Raw genomic sequence first — 14,355 nt, 5'->3', positions numbered from 1 at the left:
GTTCAGTTTAAATATAGAATATACCTACCACGCATTACTGTTACAGTAGCCACCTTGTTTTACGATATAAAGTGTCACTTGTCAGTTCATCTGCAGGTATACATCATAGATGTTTAAGTCTAGAAAGCGTCTCTGGAACAATATAACTTTAATTGATTAACACACATGCACTTGGGAATCAGACAGGATCCCTCGTTTCATCCAATGCTAAAGTGCTATGTGAATAAAGTACATGCAGCTGTAAGTGGTCTGTTGCGTGAATGGGAATTTAAACTAAGGAGGGAGACTCGCTAGGATGGTCCACACAGTTGTGCAAAACCACTCTGCATGGATGGCGTAGTGGTTAGCGCGTCTGGCATCTGGCTAGTGATCAGGAGACCTGGGTTAGTATTCCAGGGTCGTATAAATTTTCATTCGTTCCTTCAGTGTGAATATATAGGTTGTTACAAAAAGGTACGGCCAAACTTTCAGGAAACATTCCTCACACACAAAGAAAGAAAATATACTATTTGGACATGTGTCCCCGGAAATGCTTACTTTCCATGTTAGAGCTCATTTTATTACTTCTCTTCAAATCACATTAATCATGGAATGCAAACACACAGCATCAGAACGTACCAGCGTGACTTCAAACACTTTGTTACAGGAGATGTTCAATATGTCCTCCGTTAGCGAGGATACATGCATCCACCCTCCGTCGCATGGAATCCCTGATGCGCTGATGCAGCCCTGGAGAATGGCATATTGTTTCACAGCCGTCCACAATACGAGCACGAAGAGTCTCTACGTTTGGTACCGTGGTTGCGTAGACAAGAGCTTTCAAATGCCCCCATAAATGAAAGTCAAGAGTGTTTAAGTCAGGAGAGCGTGGAGGCCATGGAATTGGTCCGCATCTACCAATCCATTGGTCACCGAATCTGTTGTTGAGAAGCGTACGAACACTTCGACTGAAATGTGCAGGAGCTCCATCGTGCATGAACCACATGTTGTGTCGTACTTGTAAAGGCACACGCTCTAGCAGCACAGGTGGAGTATCCCGTATGAAATCCTGATAACGTGCTCCATACTGACAAAACTAAAATGAGCTCTAACATGGAAATTAATCGTTTCCGGACACCTGTTCACATAACATCTTTTCTTTTTTTGTGTGTGAGGAATGTTTCCTGAAAGTTTGGCCGTACGTTTCTGCAAAACACTGTATACGTTACTGAAGGGATTCGCTCCGAGCATGTACATAAACTTTAAAAAAAATGTTTTAATCCAGGTATCAGAAAATTTTGCACACTATCCATGCGCAACATACCATATTCAGTGTGAGCAGTGACATCCCACCGTATTTCACGATAATGAAATGGAGAATCTGGATGAAATACGAAAATATTCCTGTTTTAAACTCCATACGGGAGTTGACGTCTTTCATTTGAGCCCAGTATTTTACATAACTCCAAAGTAATTATTAACAAATATTACAAATTATGATGTAGTTTCAAACGGTACAATACGAATATAAGGCATTTTCATCAAGTACTTGTAGCAACCGACGTAACATTCAACGAATTAAATAGCCTGTGGGAGAATTATTGGAATCACACAAAGAACTGCTTTCTGGTTATGGTAAAATGAAAAAAAAAATTGAACAGTGGGCGATGTAGACGTAATTGAGAGGAGTTTCTGTTTGGAAGATATTATTACTGTTGCATAACTATGCCGCGCGGGATTAGCCGAGCGGTCTCAGGCGCTGCAGTCATGGACTGTGCGGCTGATCCCGGCGGTGGTTCGAGTCCTCCCTCGGGCATGCGTGTGTGTGTCTGTCCTTAAGATAATTTAGATTAAGTAGTGTGTGAGCTTATGGACTGATGACACTAACAGTTAAGTCCCATAAGATTTCACACGCATTCCTCGTTGGATGACTATGTCAGTAAACCGTTGACTATCGACAAATGTGCAGGCAAATCATGAACTCATTCTGAAGGATGATGTAAAAAGCAAACATTAATTTACACTTATATAGAAAAAGCGAAGCAATAAGTGGAATTCTTAAAAGCTGTTCGATAAAAATTGAATATATCAATGAAACACCTAGATGTCATATATGCAAATGCAGACATTTGGAGGTGCTAGGAAAACAGTAATTTTAAGTGTTTACAAAACTTAGATAACATTAGAACATGTAAAAAAAAATTCTAACATAAATATTATGTAAAGAAGAGCGTGACAAGACTGAAAGAGCTTTAGACATATGTAGAACAAACCCTGTACAAGTTTTACAAGGGCTATAGCATAAGGTGAGTCCTATCCCGAAGTCGGTTTAGCGTGCTACACCATATCGACAGAACAAAAAAGCCATTGAAAGGTAGAAGGCTGTTCTATAAAAATTACGACTGCAAAAATTAGGACAGCCGGAGCGAATCATTCTCTCCCAGAAACGTAAACTTTTAACTCACTAACAAAATGCATTAAAGAGTTCTCATACACGACAAATCGAGGGATAAGGGGAGAGAAGAACAAGATCACACTAGCCCTCACATTAGCGAAATGTTTTTTAATACACGGGGTCACAAGGGAACACTGTATATACTGGGAAAGCATCCTATGTGTTTACCCAAGCGCACTGTACAAGTTGGGGATATTGTATTTTAAAGAAAACGTGATCTTATGAAACTAATATTCAAAGAAACTTTGAATCCTGACAATTATTTGCTAAAGAGATACAAATGTATGCTGTGTGGCTGCCATTATTTTTGATTTCACCGAATCTCCTCTTAACTTATTTGTATGCTAAGTAAGTCTTTCCAAAGATGACTCCTTTTTCTAGTTTTTCACAATGTTACTGCCACTTTACCTTTGCTTCCCTGGACTTTGTTTTATTCTTAAATGATTTATATTGTTGTATTCTTATGTTTTCTTAAACTTTCAATGATGAACTGAAGTTCTTATTCTGTTACTGTTACCCAAGGTTTCTTCGGAGTTATCTCCGATTGTTCAATTACACCCTTTTGAGATGCCCACTTCTCTTTAACTGAACTGCCTGCTATATTATTCCCGTTCGCCGTATTCACACTCTTAGTTAACTGAGAACTCGTCTCATCATTCGTCAGTACTGCAGTACCTAATTTCCTTCCACACTGATTTTTCAAACGGTTGTCTTTAGCTTCATTCTACTCTGCGTCGTTGCCAAATTATGGTAAGAGTCTATATCTGCTCCTGTATACGCCTCAGAGCCGAATATGAGATTTTAAAATCACTGTCTTATCATGATGTAACGCAGATAGAATCTTCCAGTCCCTTAGAATCTTTTCCTTTTGTACTTCCTTCTCTTGTGATCCTTAAACAGAGTACTCAATATTACTCTCTGGAATTTGTTGAACAAAATTAGTCTTATTTCATTCCTTTTCTTCCATACCCCTTCTTCCATACCTGCCACTATGTTCCAGTCTCCAATGAATATTAGTTTTTCACAATGATTTCATTCCTATAGCCTACCTCCTTTTCTTCCATACCTTTTCTTCCATACCTGCCACTGTTTTACAGTCTCCACTGAATATTAGATTTTCATAATGATTTCCGTACTGAATGACTCGTTCAACATCCTCATATACTTTCTCTGACTCTTCGTCCTCTGCTTGCGATGTCTCGAAGTGTGTGTGAACTATGGTTATCGGTTCTCGTTTGCTGTCGAATGTGATGCGAATCACACAATCCCAGTGACTCAGTCTCTACCCTGTTTACTTCGAATACTGCTCCCGTCGTACCATTTCTGCTGTTGCTTAAATTACCATATTACCTTCTTTTCATGTCGTTACACTAACCCTAAGAATAACTGAACTGGGCCTTTCCATTATACTTTGAAGTCTTTCAAACGCCTGATATTCCATGTCCAGACATGCAGAATGTTATCCCTTAATGGTTTATTTCATATTTTTGTCGTGGTCACCTCCCCCGTGGCAGTCTTCTGCCAGAGATCCGAACCGGAGACGAAACTGGAATCTTTTGCCGGAGAAGAAATCATCATGACAGTTTTTCACTTACAGGTCAAATTTCCTGTGAATACACATTACTTACCTTTAATGCAGTGGTTTACACTGCCTTCTGTATCCTCATCCGTTGACTTTCGCTGATTTTTCCGCCGTCTGAGGCAGTTTCTAAGCTCAAGAGCAAGACACTGCTCTGTACGACTGTCTGCTCTCCAGTCCTCATGTTATTCCTTCATAGCCAAGGTGAAACCGTGCAACAAGCGTGGTCTGGTGTGTAAGTGAAATATAAAATGACGATATTTCCAAAATCATCAAGTATGAATAACTTGAAATACCGTATAAATAAATAGTAATTCGATGTTACATCGTAATGCAAGTACAGCAATATCAATATATTCACCACACTGAGGTTCATTTATTAAGACTTTTATATTACGATTGCAGCAAACACCACGGAAGCTAATAGATCACAGTAAACGAATCCGCTTACAAAAATTATCGAAATTTGGGAACTACTGAATATTTTATACTATTTCCACAACGGATTAGTGGAAATGATAGTCTAACACATTACAGTTATCATCGCAGCTGTTGCCGTAGGGATTCTACAGATCCGACCATGGATGTTAGAAGTTTGAAAGACTGGAAAGGAAAGTCAAAAGCATCAGTCCAGCATTCGTACATAGTGCATTTATTGCATTATTACATATTTTAAATATTACAATGAAGTAAATGTGTCAGATCATAATACTCTCCACAGTCATTTAACAACTGAATGCAGTATGGCACTTCCATTATCTCTCCATAGACAGGCACATCATGTATGTCTACATTAAAAAGTCTTTATTGTTTTTTTGAGTCGGCAGTCTTCTGTCTGGTCTGATGCACTCCGTCACAATTCCACTCGTGTGCCAACTTTTGATGTGAGAGTAGCACTTGCAACCTACGTCCTTAATTATATGTTGCATGTGACCCACTCTCTATCTTCTTATATAGTATTTCCCCTAATAATTCCTTCTATCACTTAAGAAGCAATTCTCTGATGTTTTAACACATGACCTACCATCCTGTCCTTTCTTCTTGCCAATGTTTTCCATATATTCCATCCCTCGCCGATTCTGCGGAGAACTTCCTCATTACTTACCTTATCAGTCTATCTAATTTCCAAATTTTCAACAATATTTTGTAGCACAACATCGACAACGCCTTGATGCTCTTCAGTTATGGTTTTCCTATAGTACATGTACCATAGAGTTCAGATTTCCACACGTCCATTCTCAAAAGTTTCTTTCTCAAGTCAACACTTATGTTAAATACTAGTAGACTTCTCTTGCCCAGGAATGCCCTTCTGAAAGTGCTAGTCGATTTTTATATCCTCTTTGATTAGGGTTGTTTTGATGACTCGCTGGCACAATTCCTTAACTTCGCCTACCACCAATTCTGAAATGAGGCTTTTCACTGCTCTCATATCTGCAACGTATCATTATTTAATTCAAATGAAATTGAATTCGGTCATTATTGAAAACGGTCGTGACTGAAAGATAGCAAATTATTCCTAAGATTTGAGACCATCACTCGATTGAACGTGAAAATGTGCATAAATTGACAGGACACATTTCATTATTTCATATCTGTGAATGTACGTACCTGTGTTATTATTCATCAGCATTGGAATCAGTATTTGACAGAGCTTTGGAAGATTTAAAATCAGATAGGGCAACAGGGATACATAACACTACATTAGAATTTCTAAAATTACTTTTAGAAGTTGGCAAAAAATTGACTGTCCACATTCGTGTGTAGATTGAATGATGCTGACGATGAACCACGTGACTTTCGCAAAAATATCAACACAATTACTAAGATTGCAAGGGCTGACAAGTGCGACAACTATCGTACAATCAGCTCAACAGATCATGTATCCAAGATACTGACAAGAATGGTATAGAGAAGAATGGATGCGTTAGATGATGATCAGCTTGGTTTTAGGAAAGGTAAGGGTGCTAGAGGAGCAGTTCTGAGGTTTCGATTTATAACGGAAACAAGACTAATGAAAAATCAAGACACGTTCATAATATTTGTCAACCTGGATATGATGTTAGAAAATGTAAACTGGTGCAAGATGCTCAAAATTGTAAGAAAAATAGGGCTAAGCTGTAGGGAAAACCGAGTACCATAGAACCAAGAGGGAACAATAACAGTGGAATGCCAAAAACGTAGTGCTATGATTATGAGTGGTGAACGGCAGAGATGTGGTCTTCCACCCCTCCTCTTCAATGAATATACCAAAGAAGCAGTGACGGAAATAAAAGGAATATTCAAATGCGGAATTAAAATTCAATGTGAACATGCACGAATAATATGTTTTGCTGAAGACATTGCTGTTGTCAGTGGAAGTGAAGAGGGACAGTCTGGTGAGAATAGGACATTGATTGAGAGTAAACTGAAGACAGCCGAATGCAAACAGAAGTAGCATAAATGATAAGAGCTAGAAACGTAACACCAGGTTAGGTGACCACTAAGTAGATGAAGTTAAGGAATTCTGCTAGCTAAGCAGCAAAATAATCGAGTACCGATGGGGAAATGAGGAGATAAAAAGCTGGCTAGCACTGACAAAAAGGGCATTACCGGCCGAGAGAAGTCTGCTTGCTTCAAACACACGGCTCCATTTGAGGAAGAAATTTCTGAAAATGCGCGTTTGGGCATGGCATTGTATGGAAGTGAAACGTTATTTGTGGGAAAACAGGAAGAGAAGAGAATCTGAACATTTGTCATGTATTACAGAAGAATGTTGAAAATTAGGTGTATTGATAAGTTAAGGAATGAGGAAGTGCTCCGCAGAATAAGGGAGGATAGGTACATAGGGAAAACACTGCCATGAAGAAGGGAGAGGATGATAGGGCACCTGTTAATATCTCAGGGAATAACTTCTATGGTACTAGAGGAAGCCATAGGGGGTTAAAAATGTAGGGTAAGACAGGGACTCGAATACATTCAGCAAATAATTGAGGACATAGTTTGCAAGTGCTACTCCGAGATGAAGAGGCAGCCACAGGAGAGGAATTCTTGATGGGCTGTATCAAACAAGTCTGAAAACAAATGTTTCAAAACAAAATAAAAATACTAAATAAAAAAAAGGAACTTGTACGTTTTGGTGGGGAAGCACAAAATCTCTTGGCGCGAGTGGATAGTTGTTCAGTCGTTTTGGGTCGCGGAGTCGCTCTTGGAAAGGGAATTTCGTAGTTCGTGCTGGTGCATACCAGTCATCAGGTAGTGTGCTAAAGAGAGGCTAGTGCGGAAAAATCTTAGTTCCAGGGTGGCTGTATAAATACATTCTCCGTCTTAAAAAAATTCTGAGGCAATTGGTACTTCAATTTCGGAATTAGCTCGAACTTAAGAAGTTCACGTACTATATATAAAACAGCAATAGAAAAACTATTTTAAAAATAGCTCTATGTAAGGGTTATTGCAAGTTTCAACGTTAACAATAAGAAGATTTTAAACTTGTTATATCAATAAGGGAGCAATTCCAAAAAAACTTGAAGTAGCTAGCTTGTACTAAGAAAAAATAGTTGTCTCTCGCCAATTAAATAACTTATATTTGTTACAAGATAAATGTGAATAATCCAGCACACAAACCTTCGCATTAAAGGCAGTTCCAAAAAAAATATTTTCCTCGGTGAGGGAGTGACACGTGTAAAGAGGCCCAAATAACAATAGGCGGAATAGTTACCGATGGTCTACAGGGCCATAGCAGATCAGCCCCAAAACTTCCATTACAAGCCGACACCTCCCCGAGTTACTGAAAAGCAGAAGATGTAGCAAGGGCGGTGCCCATACAGACTCTGAACCACAGAGACACACGAAACCGACCATAAATCACCCAATCAAGGTGTGAATGAAACGGCCAGACCAAAACGCAAATACCACATCTCGCCGACCCGGAATGACCCCAACAAAACCACTTGTAATGAAACTCATACACTTCACTATAAATTGAAAAACACCTTATATTTATTTACATAAAAGCAGTACTCAACTTCTCACACTCCACCACAGCGCCGGGAACATGTTGTACTTCCTTATGCTCGTCAGAGCCAACCGCTGCCAGTGGTTTCAACGGCCGATAAGAAGACACACGGTCCCACGCGCTCATCTCCTGCACCACGACTTCTAAACTGCATAAGCCACGTACATACGGGTGAAGCAGACTTAGCTTCTGACATCCAACAGGTCGGCCAAAGCACGTGGTGAGCAGTTGGCGATCCCCAACAACATGGCCCAGCTCGCGCCACCACCTCTTTCGGTCACCGCCCAGTACGTACTGCCTAGATCGTCACGCGACCGTGCGCTTGCTCCAACTCCCGCCAGAGGGCGGTAGCGGTCCAAACAGCCCGCCAAACCGAAAGCGCCACCACAAACACTAGACGAGAAGCGAAAGCACTCCGCGTGACGCGCTTTTCGAAGAGTCGGACACAACTATGGCTCAACCAAGTCTACGATTATCTTTGAAATTAAGGTATGAGTAAATTATTACATTATTAACATAAATCTTATGGTGACTTCTATATCCCTTCTTTAGTAGGTATTAATAATTTTCGGTATTATTATTATTTTTTAAAAAAATACAAGAACAGGATCTTCTCGTGAAAGGCTAAGCTCCAGTTATGATGTCATTAAACATTTCTCACAATCGGAATTTACTATTTTTAAGCAGGTAATGTCAACCGAAAAAGCGCTTATCTCCCCCCCCCCCCCTCCCAAAGTATTCTAATAACTGTAAAATTTTATCAACTTACCGCTCACTTAGTCAGGATTGAGTATCAATTAAAATACGCATTAAACACATTGATTCAGTAAAAGTTCTGAAAGAGCCCAACCAAAAATAACACAATTTACAACACCAGTTATTTAAAGAGAAAATAGTTATAATTACTTACCATGAGGATAGTGAGAATGGTGAAATATCACCACTAGAATTTTTGCGTGCATAGCCACAAGTGTAAGACCCGAAGCGGACGCATTCACATAAGAAAACCCAGACAAGACGTAGCCCTACAATGAGACAGGGAAATGGTGAGGAACTATTAATTTCTCCTTATTAACGGCCTCAATAGTCAATTTGAAGACCTGGGCCGGCCGTGCATCTGAAATATAACTAAAACCAATACATATAAAAACATGGACGTATATTAAACGAACAACCAGTATTAAGCACAAATGAGCAGAAGATCGTATTACACTATCAACCCGTCTGGGGAGAATATTAAACAACACTGACGTGCGACGAAGCCTTTAACTCTGTACAAAAACCTTTAACGCACTATGAGGACACTATGAAGGGCGCTGATCGCGATTAGCAGAGGCATTTTTAAAAATTATTTGGTTAGAGTGACGAAGGCTTCAATAGGAGATTGGAAAATCATAAGGCTATATTGAAACAAATTCACTCATAGTCGCATCATTAAAATGCCAGAGAGCAATATGATGCAAGACGAAGACAGCAACCATGCCATTGAGCATCTCCTCAAATGCAAGAGAAAATAATAAGGGCGGCCTTCAAGTTTCTGTTTACCCTTTTGGAGAACAACGGTTTACAATAGCAGAGAACGTAATGTTGTGCTTAATAGCATTACGAAAACAGATGTCCTTAAACTCCCTGGACGGGAAGGCGGGGGCGTTATCACTGACTAGAGTCGTAGGTGGCCCAAACTGGTAAAAGAACCTAGACAGATGATGGACGGTAGCAGAGTCGATAGCTTCCCTACTACAGACAAGCTAAAAGAAGTGGGAGAAGGCATCAGCCGCAATGAATATATTACTATACCTCCCCTCCCACCCCATCCAAGACCTCTTGGTACAGGGGAGTGGACTCACGTAATCGGTAAACCATTTGTCAATAGGATGCTACCCCTCGCGGATTGCAAAACCCCTCGCTGACTGGGTTTACCCCTCTCACACAAGGTGCGCTGGCGACTAACAGACGGATATCCTTATAACGTTACGGCCATGTCAAATGCCACTGCACGTTAGTAACAGACTCAGAACCCCTAAATGACAACTCAGCAAAGAGTCATATAAAACTAAGAACAGAACACCGAATGAATGAGTTTCATGTCAAGCATATCTTCGTATCAGCTGTTTTGCCGACCTCCGACAAGCTACGCCGTTCCTTAACACACAGCCTGACACTGGCTTCCACCAAAAACCGCTTCCTAATAGGCGCCAAATGAGGATCAAGATCTTGCTTGGACTTAAGCTCGCCGACAAGCCCAGGTACGTAGGCCAAGACGGTATAAATAGAAGCCTCGAGTGGTAGCAAATGCTCTTCTACTTCCCCATACCTTCGTGAAACATACGACTAAGAGCATCGTCGACTTGGTTATCAGACCCCTAAATATGATGAACCCGGATACGGAAGGCAGACATGTGCACCGCCCATCTTGAATTTCTACCTGTCTCTCTAGACCTCGCCAGAAGCGAACTCATGGCTTCGTTATCCACCTCTACACCGAATTCTCTGTACTCGAGACGGAATATAAACCTCTCAAGGTGAAAAGGGCAGCCAAGGCTTCACATCCATAGACGAAATATTTGGGTTTGGCAGCAATTAACCTCCTAGAAACCTAAGCAAGGGGCCACCTCTCCTCATAGTCCTCCAGCAGAAGCACATCCATTTTAGGAAGACTGTTAAGGCGAGCAAGGGGAGCGGCCAGTTGGAGAAAATTTAGAGCGAACTTACTTAAAAGATTGGCCATGCCGTTTTACCTGTCGACTCTCTTTTTATTCCTCGGGAAAGAAATTTATTTAAATCGGATGTACGTTCATGGTCCACCGTAGCAGGTTGTCCAATAAGAAAATTTGTTGCCTAGCCGATGTAATCTTTGCAGTTTATTCGTCAATCTGGGCACTCGAGGCCTGAGTGGCACTACTGAAGGTGCCACAAATGTTCGTCAAAGGAACAGATTTAAGCCGCAACACCTTCCAGGTTGTTGCAGACACAGCTAAATTTTAAATCGCTCAGGACATGATCTAGAAAACGGGAGTGTAAGGCAGGACCGAATAGGTCACTCGGCAGTACTCGCACAGGTACCAATCGGTACTATATGCAGTAACATATTTGGAATTTTCAGTCAAATAGTAATTGGCTTCAATACCCTAGAGGGGTGCACGAGTGGTCTATCAGTAACGTCTTTTATTAGTAATCAGAACGTTCTTGGTTCCGGGTTCGAAACTCGTTACCGCTGAAATTTCGATTAATAATCACCATTGGCAGCCGAGAAATTGCCGCGTGGGAAGTCAACATCACTTTGCCAACCGCCCTGTCAAAGAGGGTGGAGGAGCGGACAGAGGTTCAGGACACTGTGTTGTCCTAGGGTTGGGAAACTTTGCTTAAAGGCGGAAGACTCAGCAATGATTAACGGCATGAGGATGCAGAAGGCAATGGAAACCAATGGATTAAAGACTTAACTTGTATCCACAGGACATGTAGATTGTAATTGAAACAGTCTCATGATGATATTTCTATTGGCAAAAGATACCGGAATAGTCCAACATTCGGATCTCTGGGAGGGGATTGCCAAGATGGAGGTGACCATGAGCAAAACATTGAATAATCTAGGAAAGAATAATATTCTACGTGTCAGGGCGTGGAATGTCAGAAGCTGGAACGTATTAGGCAAGGTAGAGATCCTGAAAAGGAAAATCCAAAAGTTAATTCTGGATATAGTAGGGGGTCAGTAAAGTGAAGTGGAAAGAATACAAGAATGTATGAACAGATGAGTACAGGGTCATATCAACAGTGGAGAAAACGGTATAAGGGGAGAAGGACTCTTTATGAATAGGAAGGTGTTACCGTGAAAAGTTTAGTGATATAATTATTCTCATCAGAATCGACTATGATAGTTCTGATATACATGCCGACGTTGCAAGCTGAAGATGAGGATATAGAGGAAGTATATGAGAACATGCATAGGCTTGTACAGTACGTGAAGGGAGATGAAAACCTAATAGTCATGGTGACGGGAATGCAACTGTTGGGGGACGGAGTGGACGAAACGATTGCAGGAGAATATGGGCTAGCGACAGGGAATGAGAGAGGAGATAGATTGATAAAGCTCCTGAATTAATTTGAACTAGTAATAGCGAATACTCTGTTTACGAATCACAAGAGCAGGCGGTATACTTGGAAAATGCCTGGTTATACGGGAAGATTTCAGTTAGATTACTTCATTGTCAGATTTAGCTTGCGAAATCAGATACTGGATTGTAAGGCGTATCTAGGACCAGATATATACTCTGATCACAGTGTAGTAGTGATTAAGAGTGGGCTGAAGTTTAAGAGATCGGTCAAGAAGCAGCACTAGGCAAAGAAGTGGGATACAGAGATAAGCTTGAAGTTCTCTGAGGATATAGATGCAACAGTAAGGAACAGCTCACTAGGTAGAACAGTTGAAAGGAATGGACGTCTCCAAAAAAAGGGCAATCAGAGAAAACGGAAAGAAAAACATAGGTACAGCGAAGGTAACAGCGAAGAAACTATGGATAACAGAAAGACTACTTCAGTTGTTCGATGAAAGAAAGAAGTACAACAGTGTTCAGGGAAATTGAGGAAGATAGAAATACAAGTCGCTGAGGAACGAAACAAATAGGAAGTGCAGCCAAGCTAAGGCGAAACGGCTAAATAAAAAATGTGGAGCATTCTAAAAAGAAATGATTGTCAGAAGGACTGTATCAGCATATAGGAGAATCAAAACAACCTTCGGTGCAATCAAAAGCAAGGATTTCAACATTGAGTGAAACCGGAATTCCAATGATAACTGCGGAGGAGAGAGCGGATGATGGAGATACCATACTGAAGAACCCTACGAGGAGTAAGATTGTCTGATGTGATATTTAAGAGAGCTTTGGACGGCTTCAAATCAAATGAGGTTGAGGGTAGAGATAACATTCCATCAGACTTTCTAAAATTATTGTGCACTGTGGCAACAAAATGACTGTTCGAGTTCGTGTGTAGGATGTATGAGTCTGGTGACATGCCATCTGACTTTCGGGATAGTATCATCCACACACTTCCGAAGTCTGCAAGAAGTAACGTGTCCGAGAATTATTACACTATTAGCTTAACAGCTCATTCATCCAATTTGCTGACAAGAATAATGTACAGGAGAATGGAAAAGAAATTTGAGTATTTGTTAGATGACGACCACTTTGGCTTTAGGATAGGTAAAGGCACCAGAGAGACAATTCTGACATAGCGGTTGGTAATAGAAGCAAGACTAAAGAAAAATCTGGACACTTCCATACGATCTGTCGACCTAGAAAAAGCGATCGACAATGTAAAATGGAGCAAGATGGTCGAAATTCTAGTGAAAATACCGGTAAGGTATTGGGAGAGACGGGTAATATACAACATATGCAAGAGCCAAAAGGAAGTAATAAGAGTTGACAACGAAGAACTAAGTGCTAGGATTAAAAAAGCTGTAAGACTGGCATGTAACATTTCGCCCCACTGTTCAATCTCTACGTCGCAGAAGCTATGATGGAAATAAAAGAGGGGCTTAGGAACTGGATTAATATTTAAGGGGAAAGGATACCAGTGACATAATTCGCTGATGACATTGCCAGTCTGACTGAAAGTGAACAAGAGTTGCATGATCTGCGGAATGGAATGAATAGTCTAGCGAGTATGGAATATGGATGAGAGTAAACTGAAGAGAAGCGAAAGTAATGAAATCCAGTAGATATGAGAACAGCGAGAAACTTAACATCAGCATTGATGGTCATGATGTAGGGGAAGTTAAGGAAATCCGCTACCTAGGCAGCAAAATAACCAATGACGGACGGAGCTAGGAAGACATCAAAAGTAATCTCTGGCAAAAAGGGCGTTCCGAGCCAAGACAATTCTACTAGTATCAAACGTAGGCCTTAATTTGGGGAAGAGACCTCTATGAATGCGCATTGAACACAGCATCCGGCGGTAGTGAAACATGGACCGCGGTAAAACTGGAAAAGAAGAGAATCGAAGCATTTAAGATGTGGTACTGCAGACGAATGTTGAAAATGAGATGGACTTATAGGGTAGGGATGAGAAGGTTCAAGGCATCAAAGCAGTCGGAAGACAGATAACGCAAAAAATGGTCGATCCCGGTCAATCCCGTAAAATAACGAGGCCTGGAAAAACAAATGAAACAGTTGTGGAGGCCAGGGAGCGTCACCGTTTCCAGAGTGACCTTTTTGTTAAGTACGCTATAATCCATCATCGGTCAGTAATGTTCGCCTTGCCCTTTGGGCACCAAACCTGTCGGAGAAGCGTAAAGTTGACGGCCTGATGACCCCATCCCGAAGCATGCAGTTAATCTTCTGCCGCGATAGTCTCATC

The sequence above is a fragment of the Schistocerca gregaria genome, chromosome 7 (genome assembly GCF_023897955.1).
Source record: "Schistocerca gregaria isolate iqSchGreg1 chromosome 7, iqSchGreg1.2, whole genome shotgun sequence".
Taxonomy (NCBI): Eukaryota; Metazoa; Arthropoda; class Insecta; order Orthoptera; family Acrididae; genus Schistocerca; species Schistocerca gregaria.
This window is presented reverse-complemented; position numbering follows the sequence as displayed.